Source organism: Toxotes jaculatrix, chromosome 21 (assembly GCF_017976425.1).
Source record: "Toxotes jaculatrix isolate fToxJac2 chromosome 21, fToxJac2.pri, whole genome shotgun sequence".
Taxonomy (NCBI): domain Eukaryota; kingdom Metazoa; phylum Chordata; class Actinopteri; family Toxotidae; genus Toxotes; species Toxotes jaculatrix.
The window spans coordinates 2,903,218-2,921,031 of record NC_054414.1 but is presented as its reverse complement, the minus strand read 5'-3'; the positions used below and the strand labels follow the sequence as shown (position 1 = coordinate 2,921,031).

Sequence of the window (17,814 nt, the reverse complement as noted above, 5' to 3'; positions counted from 1 at the left end):
GCACTTTTCACCTGTGAATGTAATGCTGACAAGGTTGTAGACAAGTTGGCACAGTATCTCAACATAGCATCATCACATGCACCTGTGGTAAGGGGAGGGCGCCTAACTGGACCTGCTGGATGATATGAACAATGATGACGTCTGTCAAACCCAAGATAGTCTGACACTCCTTTCAGGGCTTGGTTGACAAAACCTGGTCCATTGTCACTGCTGATGACTGAAGGAATTCCCCACCTAGGAATAATTTCAGTTAGCAGTGCTTTAGCCACAGCTCCAGCATCCTGTTTGGAAGAGGGGAAAACTTCAAGCCATTTGCTGAACATGTCAACAATTACAAGACAGTATCTTTTCCCTTCACTTGGTGTTAGTTCAATGAAATCCATCATTAAATGTTCAAAGGGTTTGTCAGGAGGTGGATGACCAGCAGGTGGCATATGAAGAGCCCCTGATGCATTGTTAGCTGCACAAATGATGCATTTCCTGCAAAAGTCCTGTGCAAAAGTTGAAAAAGCACGTGTGTACCATGATGAATTAACAGCAGCACACATTCCCCCTTTGCCCACGTGGTCTCTCCATGGTCGTTCCCATCACAACTACTCAGCAAAATCTCCAGTTATGTTTTTGTTCCACACATACACACAGAGTGAGCTCTCAGTAGGAAGAGCTCACTTGATTTCACTTTTATTAGTCAGTCACTGAACTGTGAAACAAGCTACATGAAGATGTCTTTCTTCTGATGATCACTCTAGAACTTTCTACTTAGCGACTCTGTGTGGTGCTGCAGTGGGTGATATCTGACACAGAGTTCTAAATTAAAATCTCTTACAGTTACAGCAGGACCGTTGAGGATGTAAGAGCTAAACTGGCTTAAGCACAGATGAACCATAGAGCATACAAATGATGTGCTAACTTACACCACAGGTACAGTGAGACACCACCAGGTATTGCTGAACGGACTCTTTCTCCACAGAGGCTGAGAGCGGTGGACGTAGCTGAGGGAGATCACCACTGGAAAATAAGGTCAGCAACAAGAGAATGTGAACAACAATGTGAACAACAGAAGAAAGGGATTGGTCTGAATCATATAAAAAGACACGAGTAAGCTTGACCACAGCTTACAGTACAGTATTCAATATGACAGAGAGAGTTCCTACCTGTGTGTAAGACGAGGAACCCTGCCATGACCTTCTGAGTCAGCAGCAGGCCATTAGACAGCTCACTGAACCACTGAGGAGCCTCGTCTGAAGAGCTGCAGTCACACAGGAAAACTGTTACTTCATTCATCAGCTCATCGATTCTAGTGTGTCTGTTCTCACAGCTGGTACAGCTGGTGTACTTAGGACAATGGGACAGTTAGAGACAGTGCTTCTCTTTACCTGGCTGTGAGTATGTGGCAGGTGATGGTGGTGTTGTCAGCTAAGGTGTTGTTGCCTCTGCTTAGGCAGACCTCCTGCAGCGTAAACCCAAAGGCCAACAGGTAGGCACACACTGTCAGAGCAAACTTCAACAGGAAACAGCCAAGGAAGTAGTTCTGGGTCTGGTCAAAGAGGAGTAAGAGTTTAAAGGAGATTAAAAAGCACACAGAAGTACATGTATACATAACTAGTCATTCATGTTTGATCAATGGCCCCAAGTGTAGATGCAGTAAATACACAAGGTGCAGAAAGAGCAGCTGTTTGTTGTCTGTGGTATTTATCATTATCATTACTGCTTTTATGAAAGTTTTCTCCTGGAATATTTTTCTAGAGACTTCATTTGACTGGAAGAAGTTTCCACTATATCACTACACAGTATGTACACTAAATGCTACTAATTAATATTATATAAATGTTTGTCTAAGCTTTAGCAGTAATAATCCAGTAAGTGAGGCTTCTAGGTTGAGTAGATTTGGAAGATCTGAGAGGCAGGATCCCACCTTTCTTGGAATGAAATCTAGGTTCTTCCCTGTGGCAACTGCCATGACTGAAGTGTCTGGAGGCTTCCCCAGAAGTGACACACTGAGAACACAAATGGACCATTACTATAATGTATAAACACAGTGAAATAACACAGTGTTGTCAGTTCACAGTGTTTTATTATGTGTGTACCTTAGAAGTGGGCAGCTGAAGCAGGACAGCCAGAGGATGTCAGTGGTGTTCATTGGAGGAGGAAGCTGAGCCAGACAGGCTAAGAACTACGGACAAACACCAGAAGCACTTCCTTCATTTATTTATTCAGAAATGTACATCACAATATTAATTAGGTCTTTAGCCTTTTAGCCTGTTAGCAATGATACACACAGAGAAATGTATTTGTACATATAAATCCATATAAATCCACATGCTCTGAGTTTGTGAAGTGCTCTCTCACCTGGATGATGACCAGACTGAGCTGACACTGCAGCAGGAAGAGGAAGCATTTGCGGATGCCATAGGTCGTGTGTCGCGCCTGGAAAAGATTCACCCAAAAAGCAAATGAATTCATATATAAGTGTCTCGTTCTGACTTAGTGTATCTGTGTGTGTGTGTGTGTCCAACCTGCTCTATGAGCTTGACCATGCTGACGCTCTCTCCTTGGTGGAAGGTGACAGAGCAGCCCAGACTGTTGAGCTGTCCTGAGAGCCTCAGAGGAGACAGACCCTCAGCGTCTCCGTTGAAGCCTCCTCCGGTGGCATAGCCAAACGTCTCCCACGAACACTGAGACGGGTACAGACGGGTACAGAGGGTCCAGAGCGATGCTGTGGAGAGAGGACGATGAAAAATCATGTGGACTGAGAATGAGAAGTAGTTTGTTACATAATTATTGTATAATCAGTCAAAACAATGTTGCTGGACTATGGCAAGCTGTTAAAGGGTCAGTACACACAAACTAGAAAATATTTTCCCATTTACCTCTAGTAGTGAGGTATCTGTCTCCATCTAGTACAATGGAGGTGAAAGGGATTGCATTTGTACTTGTTAGAATGGCCGTTCTGACAACAGAGACTTCAGAAAGAAGAAAATGCCAAGGCGAAGATGGAATATGCATAGACATATATTTATTTTCTAACAGCAGCACAGGTATGGCAGCAAACCATAGGTGAAACCTAACCAGCAACAACAGCAGATTTAAAATTGGCGCCCTTTTATACTGTGTTCTGGTAGGTGTGATTGGGTGCATACATTCACAGGTGTTCCTAAACATACATTCATAAGCATAATTGACTTATATAAAAAATGTGAATACTATATTTAACCACAATATTTAAAATAACCTGCCTGCTGTAACCTAAACCCCAAAACAAACACCATAAATATAATTACAATAAATATATACATTTTACAATACAATACAATTTCCAGACTCCCCCCTTTCTTGTCCTGCCACTTGGTCGTACCCAGAACGTTCTTAACACGGTCCGCTGACCTAGGGGACTCTTTTCAGCAACGCACCCCAGAGCGAACACCAGACAGGTAAAGGTAAGTGTTAACCATAACTTAAACAATGTCTGTTCCAGCACTTGCACTATTTGCATCATCTTTCACAAAACTGCTTGAATATATGTTTCACAAAACTGCATTTACTCCGGAGTCCTTCAATTTTGGACAGTCCGCTGCCAACGGAGTCTAAAGGACCTCCTCTCCTTTTCAGACAGAGCCGGGTGGCCACCACGGTTTATTTGAATGAGATGTAGAAATCTCAGTGACAGGTATCCCTGAACCCTGACAAACAAGACTACAACTCTCTGCATGGCTAGATAGTATTACTATGAGTTTTCATTTTTTTAATAGCAGAAATATTGCTTCAGAATTTTTACTGGTTTTAATTGTGATAAAAATGAAAATCAGCTATTTTCAACCAAGCCCTAGTCTCATTAACATTCATTTTCAAATTTGAAAAAACAGGATGTACTTCATTAATGAGTGTATACCTGATGTCACTCTGTAGGAACAGGCGGCTGTTGCGGAAATTGGCGGAGCTTCCCAGACAGCATGTAACCTCCCTGTTCTCCTGCATGATCTTCATCATCTCACACATGGCTGTGAAGAGAACTCCACTGTAAGTAAATGTCTACAGTACTCTAAAGCAAACACTGAGTATATCGAAGACATGAAATAAGCCTCGTTGGTTATTAATCATCGCTTTTCCTTATTAGAATCTGTTTCACCATTGACGAGCAGAGGAAGACAATGGAGTCAGAGGACATCTTTAAAAAGTAAGATGAAAAAGTTTTCCAAAAAAGTGGAATTACCCATAAGCAGAGTGATTCATTCTATAAAACACATAAAGAATACTCACTGTCAGGGGTGCAGTCAGTGAAGAGTGGCACCAAAAGAGGCACATTATCAATGTTCTTCAGATGAGGACGGACCTGGTGGATCCCACGAGGTAGCTTGGCCTGACAAAGGGCAGGGAGAGAAAATGATTCAGACTAATGTAAAATAATTTCAAAACAAAGCACAATTTCCTGCTGGTTACCAAAGCATAAGACAGAGGAATCTGTCTGTATTATACAGCTGCATGAAAAACAGATACTGATATTTCTCCATTGTAGCTTCAGTGGTTTTAATAAAAGGTATTGTTACCCTGTTGCAGTCCTCCAGGAAGCTGGGCACATCACTGTCTGTGGGCTGGAAACTGGCTAAGTCAGAGTGGGCTTCCTCCTCTGGCAGCAAAGGACCTTCTGCTTCATCCCGAGAATCTGAATCACATATGAAGACAGTCGGCAAAGTTAGAGATACTCTGTAAAACTCAAATGAACAGACATCACTCATGTCAGACCTGCACTTCTACAGGACTCCTTTCTGTTATTTCCCCTAAAAGAAGCATAAAGTAACATAAAATGGAAAATCTCATGTAAAGTTATACAATGTAATTCAAACTGTGACCACCCCATAGAACAGGGTAATGTCATAATTTGACGAGTTCTGATCCAGAAATCATGTGGGTTTACTCTTCAAATGATAAATCTATGTCTGTGTAATTAAACAGCAAGACTAAACACAGAAACCATGACAACCTACATTGATGTCCACATCACACCTGCAGACAGAAGGACAGTCATGAAGTGCACCCCAACAGTAAATGTAATAAAATGAATAATATCCTCAGGTTGTGCAAACACAGGTTTGGTACCTTGGTTCAGGTCTTCGTGCAGGGAACCGTGACTGGGGCTGGATGGAGCTCCATCACAGGGACTGTCTCCGTTTGGGGTCAGAGAGATGTGGCAGTTCCAGCCCGTCTCTAAACCCATCTTCTCAGCAAAAACCTGCACAGACACAAAATGAGCCACATAAACACATACTCTCAAAATGACAGCTTTTTGTTGTGGACTAGAATCAGATGCATGCTGGGAAATGCACATTTATTTTGGTGAATGTGGAAAAAACAATGTGCTGTCAGCAGAGACACAGAGAGACATCAGATTAAGGAGTCCATTTATTGTCCAAATGAAAGAGAACTATACCTTGATCACTTCAGCCAACATAAACTAGATACTATCAAATGTTTATTGGAGCTTGTGTGTGTTCACCTTGCTGCGGAGCTCATCCTCCATAGAAAAGTAAACAAAGCGGATGCAAGCTGTGACCAGGGCATCGATAAGCCGGACTGTGTCCAGCCTCGCCTGGAACTGAGACGACACCATTCCCATGAAGATCTGCCCACTCAGGGCCTGGACGCAGTCCTCACGCTCCACCCCCTCACCTATACCCTCTGCACACATGACAAGGGAAGACGATCAAAGGAAAAGAGACAGGAAAATGAGTTGTGTTATTACTGTTTTATTACTTGAATTAATCCGTCCCTCCGTCACTGACTCTTACCATCTGAGCTCCAGCTGTTCCTACAGGAGTTGTATTTGATGGGGGTGGTGGAGGGCAGCTCCACTCCAGAGAAGAGGCTGGGACCGGGGGCCAGTTCTACACACTTCCCATTGAGTTGGCTTGACAGTGACACTTGCATGGGTTTGTAGGCAAAGGCTGAGCAGTAACCTGACAGACAGGCCCGCTGGTAGAAGTCCAGGACCTTCTTTCTGTAACACAAGAGCAGAGTGTAGAAATAAACACTCAGGTGGCAGCTTCTATTATTTTGTCCACCCTCACTATTGATATCAGTGAGGGCAGGTTAAATAACAGAAAGACCTCTGTATATACTGTACAGTTCAACAGCATCACAAACTGCAGCCTCCAAAATGATCAGAACGTTGAAGCAACGTCTCTAAAACAGTTTGAAGAAAACCTGAACATGATGAGCTTCATGGATAATAAAGTGGCAGCTGAGTGTAGATATGGATGATATCACCTGTGCTGTGCTTATGAAACTTTGATACTTGTGTCTGACTCAAGATTTACAGCCACAGAAGAGCGATCAGTGTGACGGCACCTGTCTGAGCCCGACAGGGGGTAGATATCAGTTCCATCCCAGAAGTCAGTGCAGGCTTCCAGGATGAGGTCAGCCGAGCCATGTGACAGCATCTGGATGTTATCTACAACAGAGAGGTTAGAGAAAGACAGTGAGAATAACATTAGCAGACATGAAAATACACAAACACCTTTTTTTTTTTTTTTAACTTGCTCATCTATTTGGTGAAGAGACAGACAAAGGACAAGTAACAGCAAAATGCATCAAGTACATATAAGAAAAAAATCAGCTCTTTTCATTAAAAACTGTAAAATAAAAGAAAACAGAGCAGTAGAACGACACAGGTTGACTGAAGTGTGTATAGACTTACTGGAGGAGGAGTCTCGTACGAACAGAGAGATGAGGTGGGACATGGGAGGCTGGCGTTTGGTGAAGTAATGAAGGTGGCGGGAGGTTAACTCCTTGGTTTTCTCTCCAGATGGCAGCTGGTACAGAGCCAAGTGGTTCTCCTGTTTGAACAGCTCCCTTGCACCGGGAGTGAATCCTGACACACAAACACAAACAGACACACAAAGGAAAAGATGAGGGTAATAGACAATAAGACATGATCTAATTTGGTTCTGAAAACTTCTCTTTCTTCCCACAAACAGCACATCATCTGATACTGATGATCAGTTTAAATGATGTTTCACACCAACCCGGAGCCTCTGCCTACAGTGAAACACCTAAACATTGGGAAATGGCTGAATGTCTTTACTGGCCAACAACAACTCTGCTGTCCTGTCCCCTTTACCCTGTCCACCTCGGACTTCAGGTACGGCATTCTGACCTGCCACCTACAGAAGCTCTCAGATCTCTGCAGCTGCTGGATGCATCAGGGGGGAGGATGTGTCACCAGAGGGCGGTGGCTGGTTTTGTGGACTGGTGTGAGCTGAACCACCTGCAGCTCAGCATCAGCAAAACAAAGCAGCTGGTGGAGGACTTCAGGAGACCCAGGACTCCTGCTACTCCTCTTTTCATTAGGGGACAGATGGTGGAGGTGGTACAGGAGAACAAAAACCTGGGTGTCCACTTGGACAGCAAACTGGATTTGAGCAGGAACTCAGGAACTCTGCAGCTCTCTATAGGAAGGGCCCTTCAGGGACATTTTTTAATTATGGTTGACTTGCAGTTCAGCCAGGTGCAATACTCCCACTCCAGTCCATCAATCCAACATAGCAGCAACTTGCTTGTAGCCTTAATTTATCATGAAGACCATGTGAGAAATAGATCTTCTCACAGTGCTCAGAAATGTAATCTATGCAAGGACTTTATTCTGGGGTAAAATGTAATCTGAAGTTCATGCTGAGTGGGATGAAAGCCAGATCAGCTTTTACCACTGAAGAAAAATCCTCTGAACCTCTGATCACTGTGTTCTCACATGACCTAACAAAAAGCCAAACTATGAGACAAACTAGGTCATGGTATTAACAGGTGGCTCTAAACCAACCAGATGTCAAAGCAGCACCATCATTCCAAGCTCACCTATGAGCCTGGAGAGCTCACAGAGTCCCCAGGGTACGTAGACAGGCAGTACAGAGCCGTGGCTCTCCTGCAGAGCCAGGTTGGACAGGTGGTCAGAGAAGCGGCAGAGCTGCTGGGTGACGCTGGCGTTGCAGAGGTTCAGCATGATGTTGAGGCCCAGTGGCTTGAGGGAGGGCAGGTGGCACTGCCAGGAGAGATGATCAAACTGGATGCTGGTTGGGTTCTGCTGGTCCTGTGACAGGCTCAGCATCTCCAGGTGGTAGTCACACACAAAGTCCTCTGCCTCCGCCTCTGGGCAGCCCATTGCAAAGTCCTGGAGACAAATGGGACAGAAATGAAAAGACCAACACCATCACAACATAGCAGGAATAGTAAAGTTACATCAGCTTACTGAATCAATAGCATGTTTCCTATTTTCACAACGGCTGGTACAGTTTCAGGTCTAAGCTTTACCTGGGCCTGGTCGTCCTCGCCTCCCTCAGTGTCGTGGCTGAAGCTCACGTTGGATCCAGAGTGGTGTTTGGTGCGACTGTGTGCGGGCTGGCAGGAACGCCGAAGCCGGGCCGTGTCAGATGAGCGAATGCTGTCATGTGAGGTCTCGCTCGGCTCGGGCCCCACCCCCAGCTAGGTGGAGGACTCTGCCGGTAGACAGAGCAGAGCCTGCCCCTCCTGGGCCTGTACAGCAGTCACAGTTAGTCAGGAGTGGATTCAAGACTGTGCCTTATCAGGTGGTGAATTGGGGCTGCTGGTGAGGCTAAAAGGTGCCAGAGAAAACACAAACACACACCTCATCTAACTAACTATACATCTAACACCTACATCGAACTATGTGCAATTTTCCTCTTCATTTTCAATTGGGAGTTAAGTAACAGTAAGAATTTCCCTACGGGGATCAATAAAGTTATTCTGATCTGATTCTGATTCTGATCCCTGTCGTCATCCGTCTCCATTCGGCAGTAGGAGTTGACGGACAGGTCGTCTCTGACATCATCCTGGCTGTTGTGAGGTGGTTCGACCCGTCCTCTGAAGAACAGCACGGTCTCTGGACTGGGGTTAGGCCACGACAGGATACCCTGTTTGTCCACACAACACAGCACCTACACATACACACACAATATCTGCAAATTAGACACATACTGTCCAACACGTCTATAAAATGGTTTCCATGTCTATGGGCATAATGAGGGTTTCTGGCTTTTTATGGCCCAAATGTTGCCGTGGGCTACACCAGTCAATGGTAGAGTGTGTAAAAGGCTGGAAGTGTAGCACAGTGTCTGAGACTCTCCCTTTAAGACGCCAACCAGGTGTCTCCACACACAACGTAGCATCTCCTGCATAAATGAGTGCATATACACACTCAGATATATATAGTAAGCAAGAGAGCCACTTAATATATATATATATATATATATATATATATATATATATATAAACATGTCTGAATAAATAAATGCATAAAATTCATACCTATTAGTCATAAGTCATTGGTCATAAATAAAGTGACAATAATTAAAATGTAAAAAAAAAATAGCTTGAAGTAATAAGGAAGAAGCTGAATTTATAGCTCTGCCTAAAAAGCCCAAACCAGCTCTAAAACAGATAAATGTCTGTATGTTTCCACCTACAGACGACACTGACACAAACAAAGACTCTAAACTTACACTGACCTCAATGCTTTTCACACACACTGAATCCATCCACAACTGAGCCCTGACAATACTCAGCCAGACCCAAACTCCAATGCACCTGGATACAGAACAAAGCCCATCTAAACTGAGCTGAAGACAGGCCTGCACTTCCAACACTCACCCTAGCTCGCTCTCTCTCTCTCTCTCTCTCTCTCTCTCTCTCTCTCTCTCTCTCACACACTCACACACTCACACACTCACACACACACACACACACACACACACACACACACACACACACACACACACACACACACACACAGAAACGAATGCATGCATGTGTAGAAACACTAAACAATGTTAACCAACATGCAACGTCTCACCTGGTCTCTCATGACCCTCCAAATAAGCTCTGCCATCCTGCAAGAGAAACACAAACAGGAAGCATCAGCACACAAACCACCTTTGAAACAGACCTTGATTTTCTTTTTTTTTAATCCACTTACCACAAACAGCTCTGACAACACACGAACAATTGCAGTGTGTCCCTCACTCCCACACGATGGCGCTCTTTCCTCACCAGCAGCACCTTCACTGGCTCCACCTCACATACACCTACAACACACACTCTCTCTCTCTCACACACACACACTAAAATTAGTGCATGCATAAGTGTAGAAACACTACAATGTTGCTCTTGCTCACCTGGTCTCAAATGGTCCTCTCACTCAGCTCCTCCCTCCTGCTGAAAAACACAAAGACATTGGTTTTGGATACTAATCAAGTCAGTCCTTGAACTTGTAATATTTTGCTTGACTTCCAGCTGCAGCAGGGGCCTTACCTGAGATCACAACTGCATAATGTGCTTCCACATACCAACACTGGTGCAACAGCCTGGAAATAGCAAACATACACTCTAAACCTAGTTGTATCCCAGTGCCCCCCCAGAACTAATCTAAGTCCCATCTAAAGTGCATTAAAGACAAAAGCAGGCACTTCCTTCTTTCTGATTTTAATACAAACATTCTCTCACTCAGACATGGATGCATGCATACTGGTAGAAACACTGCACAATGTGGCCTTCATGCACCTGGTCTCAAAGGGTCCTCTGGATCAGCTCTGCCCACCTGCAGCAAAAGCCTCAAAAGACTCATCTAAGTTGGAGTCCCACTCAGCCAGATGCAGCTACCTGCTGAACACAAAGGAACAAAAAAAAAAAAAAACAATAAAAAAACAATAAAAAAATGATGTGTGCCTCCAATAGTGGAGGCACAGATAATGGTTGATTCCCAGCTTTAGTTTTTGGCAGTGGACCCACACAATCAGTGAGGACTTTATCAAACGGCTCACCTGTCACTGGAATGGGATGCAAGGGAGCAGGGGGATCACCTGGTTTGGTTTGCCAACAACCTGGTATACATGGCAGGAACAACAATAGTTAACATCAGACTTGAGTCCTGGCAAAAATAAATGTTTAAGGACTCTGTGATAAGTTTTTGTAATGTCCATGTGTCCTGACCAAGAGTGGTCATGAGCTAAAGAGAGTACCTGTGTGTGGTAGACTGTAGGGACAACAACCTGTAAGGTCACGCTCCAGTCCTCACCAGCCCAGAGACGCATCAACAAGCCACCGTCAAGAAGGTAAGCCACTTTCTTTTTCTGAGCCTCTTCCTGCTCAACAACAGAAGAGAGACATTTTTGAGAGAGTTATATCAGTGTTTTGGGCTGAAATAAACTCTTTTCAGGTGGAGAGAGGTGACACTGACTGATCAGGCTGGCTCTCTGCCTCAGTAAAGTGGCTGTCAGGGTACTGCCCTGTGACTAGGAAAGAATCAGACGGGTCAAGGTCATTATTCCTCGATGGGGCCCTGGTAACCACACATGCTGGGAAGATCTCAGGGTATTCTTGGGCAATGTCTGTCCCTGGGCTTGAATCAATCAGGCACAACCTTACCCCCAGCTAAATCATTCCACAAAATAAAGTCAATCCCTTTTACTGGTAAAGCTGGAAGGACTGCAACTTTAAAGAGCCCACTGACCAGAGGTGACTGAAGATGTATATTATGCAATGGAGCAGAGACAAATTTCATCCCCACACCCTGAACAGCTGCACTCAAGCCACAATATGACATAGGTGACAAAGATAAAATGCGTTCACGGATAATGGACTGGGATCCACCTGTGTGTCAGGATTTTTACTGGCTGCTGATCTTTTGGATCCCCACTTAATGAAACAAAGCCCTCAGAAATGAAAGGCTTAAAACAGGGGTCAGGCTTGTTGTCCTCAACTGATGTCTGGACGTGGACGTCCGACAGCCTCATGCTGTTGGAGATTAGAGGGTTGTTTATGCTTTAGTGATAGGCAATCAGCTATCAAGTGAGCTTTTTTCTGACAGTAGAAGCACTCAGGATGTACACGGGGAGGTGACCATGGACCCCTAGCCTTTTCAACCTTTTCAACAGGAGGGAGACCAGAACTAGACCCCGCTGGGCGTGACATAGGAACTTTGTCTGGGCGAGAAGATAAAAACACATTTTATCACCAGCTCATAAGCACGCAGTATGGATTCTTTAAGCACATTATAACACAAGCTATCTGTTAACGACAAGGAAGACACAACCTCCTGTGCCTTACCTATGAGCTTGCAATGAAGCAGGACAGGTCACATCTCCTCAGGCCACTTTAGTGCTTGTGTATATGTGTTTCCACCTACAGACGACACTGACACAAGCACAAACAATCTAAACTCACTCACACAGAGAAATGAATGCATGCATATCTGGAGAAACACTGACCAACATGCTCTCTCTCACCTTGTTTCTCATGGTCCTCTGGATCAGCTCCTCCATCCTGCACAGGACAAACACACTCTACATCAGATCCAGGTACAAACAGTCAAACCTATATGAAACATTCTGCTACACTTCCACATTCAGCAGGGGGCGTACCTGAGCTCCACCCTGGATATGGCCTCATCCAAGTTGGAGCCCCACTCAGCCACATACACCTGGAAAGAGAGAGACATTAATGGATATGTGTAAAAACACTGAACATCTGTCACTCTATCACATCTGGGTTTAAACTCAGCCTGGCGTCCACACACCACAGTCTAAAAGTCACAGTGCCAAACTCTAACATACATGTGGTCATACCAAACAAGTCAGACATATAAAGCCAACTATTACACACATCTACTTATTTAATTCATGTCTAAAGTCAAAGTGGTACAGCTAATGGTTACCTATAAGTCTTACTATTGCATCCAACACCTCACAGTTTAAACTCTTACACTATGGCACCCAGACACCACAGGCCAACAGCCAAAACATACAGCTCTCTAACATAGGTTTGGTCTGTTTAAACAAGAAAAGGACAGAGTTTTTAAAAGTCTATCAAGTCTAAGTGGTGCATCTAACACCTCACAGTTTAAAGCCTGAGAATCTGACATCCACACAGCACAGCCTGCACTGTTTCATCTACATATTAACTATTTGTCTAGAAATTGACCTAAAACTCAAATTATTACAACTACATTTACTCTCTGGCAGTCCTCACAGATGACTCCAAACAAAGAAAAGTCATATACCTTGCAGAAAGGATGGACAGTGGAAAAGTGGCAGAAAGTTGATTTTTCTGATGAATTATCCATTAACTGCATCCCAATAGCTGCAAATACTGCAGAAGATCTGATGGAACCCACATGGACCCAAGATTCAACCAGAAAACAGTCAAGTTTGGTGGAGGAAAAATCATGGTTTGGGATTACATCCAGTAAGGGTGTGCAAGAGATCTGCAGAGTGGATGGCAACATCAACAGCCTGAACTATCAAGAAATTCTTGCTGCCCATCACATTCCAAATCACAAGAGAGGGCAAATTCTTCAGCAGGATGGCACTCCTTCTCATCAAAGTTCCTGAAAGTGAAGCAGGTCAAGGTGCTCCAGGATTGGCCAGCCCAGTCTCCAGACATGAACATTATTGAGCATGTCTGGGGTAAGATGAAGAAGGAGGCTTGGAGGATGAACTGTGGGAGTCCTGCAAGACTGTTTTCTTTGCCATTCCAGATGACTTTATCAATAAGCTATCTGAGTCATTGCCGAGACGTATGGATGCAGTCCTCCAAGCTCATGGGAGTCATACATGATATTAATTCTTTTTTCCAAGGCACCATGACTTTATGTTCTGATGTTATTGTAGCATGTTTGTGTATTCAAAATAAAGAATAATTTGTAAAGCACATTATTTTTGTATGCAACAAGACTTTTGTTAAAGCAAAATCTGACCTTTCTGTCCTAATTAAATGGTAAAACTCAATGAATGATACAAAACTTTATTGTGGTATAATAGGCATAATCTAAAGAGCTTTGCCTTTCATATAAGCTATTTCTGATTCCAGTCAAGTTATTATTTGTTTTTTCTAAAACTTGGATGAGTGACAAGACCTTTGTCATGGACTGTATATGCTTCCACCTACAGACAATACTGACACAAGAACAAACACTCTAAACTTACACTGACCTCAAAGCTTTTCACAGGCACTGAATCCATCCACAACTGAGCCCTGACAATACTCAGCCAGACCCAAACTCCAATGCACCTGGATACAGAACAAAGCCCATCTAAACTGAGCTGAAGACAGGCCTGCACTTCCAACACTCATCCTAGCACTCTCTCTCTCTCTCTCTCTCTCTCACTCACACACACACACACACACAGAAATGAATGCATGCATGTGTAGAAACACTAAACAATGTTAACCAACATGCAACGTCTCACCTGGTCTCTCATGACCCTCCAAATAAGCTCTGCCATCCTGCAAGAGAAACACAAACAGGAAGCATCAGCACACAAACCACCTTTGAATCAGCCCTTGATTTTTTTTTTTTGAATCCACTTACCACAAAGAGCTCTGACAACACACAACAGCCACGGTGTGTCCCTCACTCCCACAGGATGGCGCTCTATCCTCACCAGCAGCACCTTCACTGGCTCCACCCCACATACACCTACAACACACACGGACTAAAATTAGTCCTCTCACTCAGCTCCTCCCTCCTGCTGAAAAACACAAAGACATTGGTTTTGGATACTAATCAAGTCAGTCCTTGAACTTGTAATATTTTGCTTGACTTCCAGCTGCAGCAGGGGCCTTACCTGAGCTCCACATTGCCCATGGCCTCAAAGTTGGATGGCCACTCAGCCACAAGCAGCTGCACACAGAAAGAAAGAAGGAGACATTAATGCATGCATAAGTTTTATTCTCCATCAAGCAGCAACTATGTCTCACACACACTAAACCCACACTGACCCCAGTGCCATCCATATAGTGACAAATAGCCACAACTAAGCCTGACAACACTAAACTACACAACACAGCTTGTGTTTCTACACACAGTGGTTCCATCCCTGCTTCAGCAGGCCGACAGTCACATGACCACTCTGACTGATGAGTCCTTGAGGTTTTTTTCTCCAGGTCTTCCACTCAGATGCAGTACACACACGGTTGCTGGGGAGTGTACACAAATGAATCCTTCCGTGTAGAAACACTGAGCAGTATTGGCCAACATGCATCCTCATGGTTCTCTGGATCAGCAGCTCCTCCATCCTGCACAACACACAAAGAAACACACTCAACATTAGCCACAGGTGCTAGGCAAGTCAAACTCTGGAAGTTAAAACATCTTACAACACTTCCACGTGCAGCAGGGGGCGTACCTGGGCTCCACACACAAATACATGTTTAAATGTAGAAACACTGAGCAATGTTGACTTATGTGCTTTCTCTTACCCTCTGATGATTCTCTAGAGCAGCTCATCCTTCCTGCAGAGAAGGCACATGCACACACAGGCTTTGGATATTTAACCTGGAATTTTCAACATTCAGCAACACTTCAAGGTGCAGCTGAGGGCCTACCCTGGCCATGGCCTCATCCACACTGCTGAACAATTAAGCCTGGCAACAAGACATGCAACTCAACCCATGCTGCCAACACTATCTGCTAGTGATGGGTAGATGAGGCGTCATGACACATTGCCAGACTGTATTGATACTGTGTCACTGAATACTGACACCTGCTGGACCTTAAAAATCCCTACAGGCAACCTAGTTGACAGACTCAACTGACACTGATCTGATGACCTAGTATATACAATAACATAACTTAAGTTATTGTATTTTATATTGTATTTTTTCATATCTTCATTTAAATTTAAAATATCTTTGATATTTTTAGATACAGTCAAATAATGTGAACATGTATCATAACATGAAAATCTAAGTGAACGTGTTGTGAATGAGGATGCTTGTGGACTGGGATTTTCTTTTTTAATATATTTTTATTTAAAAAAAACCGTTTTGAAATTCAGTCTGTTACGCTTTTTTGATACAACTTCTCCAGCTGTAGAAAACACCCGCTCACACGGAACAGATGAGGATCCGATATGAGATCAAAATGGTCCCACACGGTGGAAACCTTTCTTTTGGCTTGAGGCTGCTCCATAATTATTGATTAATTTGACAATGAACCGCAAAAGATCAGAGATTGTTTTGTCAGATGCATCCCGTTAACATATGCGCTTCTTTATAAACAGTTTGGCGCGTCAGTGTCAGTTCCTATATCAGTCATGTGACTCTTTAAACGACAAGCGCACCGACACGGGTTTTGCACTTTGAGCTCGACGCATCGCTGTTGCCGGAGCCATCACTACTATCTGCCAATAGGCTTCCATATATACACAATTATGTCCAGACCACAACTGCATATATGCTTCCACTTACCGACAACACCGACGCAACGGCCCAGCAAAAGCAAACGCGCGCTCCAAACCTATGCAGGCCGAGTTTCTTCCACACACTGAATCCATCCACAACTAAGCCTTGCCAACACTTGGCCAGTCCCAAACTCCTAAGCGGCTATACTGGTTACAAAGCCCATCTCAACCGAGCTAAAGACACAAGCCTGCACTTCAACACTCAGATCTCTCTCACACACACATACGCGCGCATAAGTGTAGAGCCGATGAGCGACGCCAAGCGCGGTGCTGTCTCCCAAATGGTCTCGGCTGCTCCGCTGGATCCCTTCGTCCGTCCTGCGGAAACCCGGCACATAAACAAACATGTTAGCCTCTGGTCACAAATCAACTCAAGCTCTGCATTTTAAACGTTCTGCGTGGGCCTTACATGGCCTCCACGTCCGCCATTTTTCCTCTGGACTGCTCCGGACACGTGAACCTCCTGTCTCGCGCCGAAGTTCCAGCTCCACTAGGCCTGAATCGTCTCTCTGCTCTCAGCCACAGCTTTCACTGTGCACCAGGAAGCACAATAACAAATAACCTGCTAAACATGAACACACACGCTTCTTCTGTCTACAGGTAACGAGTTCAGTTCGCTCCACTAACCAGAAAAAGAGCTTCAACAAAACAGAACGTCACGGATGTATCCTGTATTCCACAGCAAAATCGAGCAAGTGTTACCCCAACGCCTTATAAGCTGCACTACATAAGATTCTGCCCTGCTATTGGCTGAGCCCTCTCCTCCCCGGTCACATGGGTTTGATTAGCGCAGGGGCAACAGGTGCGACTGGTTTTTGGCGCGGCTCAAACTGGACTCTGATTGGACGGGACTAATGGGTGAAGTGGTAGGAGGGACCTGCGGTGACTGCCCTCATAAAGCAGCAGTAACGTCTGAATGGGGGTCCAACACAGAACAGGTGTTTGGAATGATCACAGATTACCAGGGGTTCACTTTCAGTCTGACTCCATGGCTTTATGCATTAAAGACTTCAATCAGAATCAGTTTTATTGGCCAGATTTATGCATACACACAAAAACATATATATATAGATATAGGTATAGATAGATATAGATAGATATAGATATAGATGTTATATAAGGTATGTTCAAAAGCAAAGTCAACCAGTGAATCTTCTGTCAATTGTCTTCCAACATGGTCATTATAACCATGTTACAATATGAAGTAGTATCAACAGTTTACCAAAAGCTCCCTACTTAGATTTCTTTCAAAGGTGTGTGACACCTGTGGCCTTCCCATCACAACTACTCAGCAAAATCTCCAGTTATGTTTTTGCTCCTCAGTAGGAAGAGCTCACTTGATTTTACTTAGTGTTTAAGGTTCATGAGGCATGTCTTATTGTTTCAGTTCATGCACAGTAAAACTGTCAAATCCATTCAACAGTCCTCATTGGGAAATGTGTCTGCAAAACAGTTAAGAAATATCAAACACAACAGAGTTTATTTGGACTTTTACACACATAATAAAGACCTCAAAACAAATAAAGTCTCATTAAAAGACATCATACAATCACAATCTAAAGAAAAAATT

General features: G+C 44.0%; 1 pseudogene; it reads right to left on the bottom strand.

The window, feature by feature from the left end:
• Positions 1 to 910: 910 nt before the first annotated feature.
• On the bottom strand, positions 911 to 10,627 carry LOC121175589 (annotated as a pseudogene).
• Between the last annotated feature and the right edge of the window lie 7,187 nt (positions 10,628 to 17,814).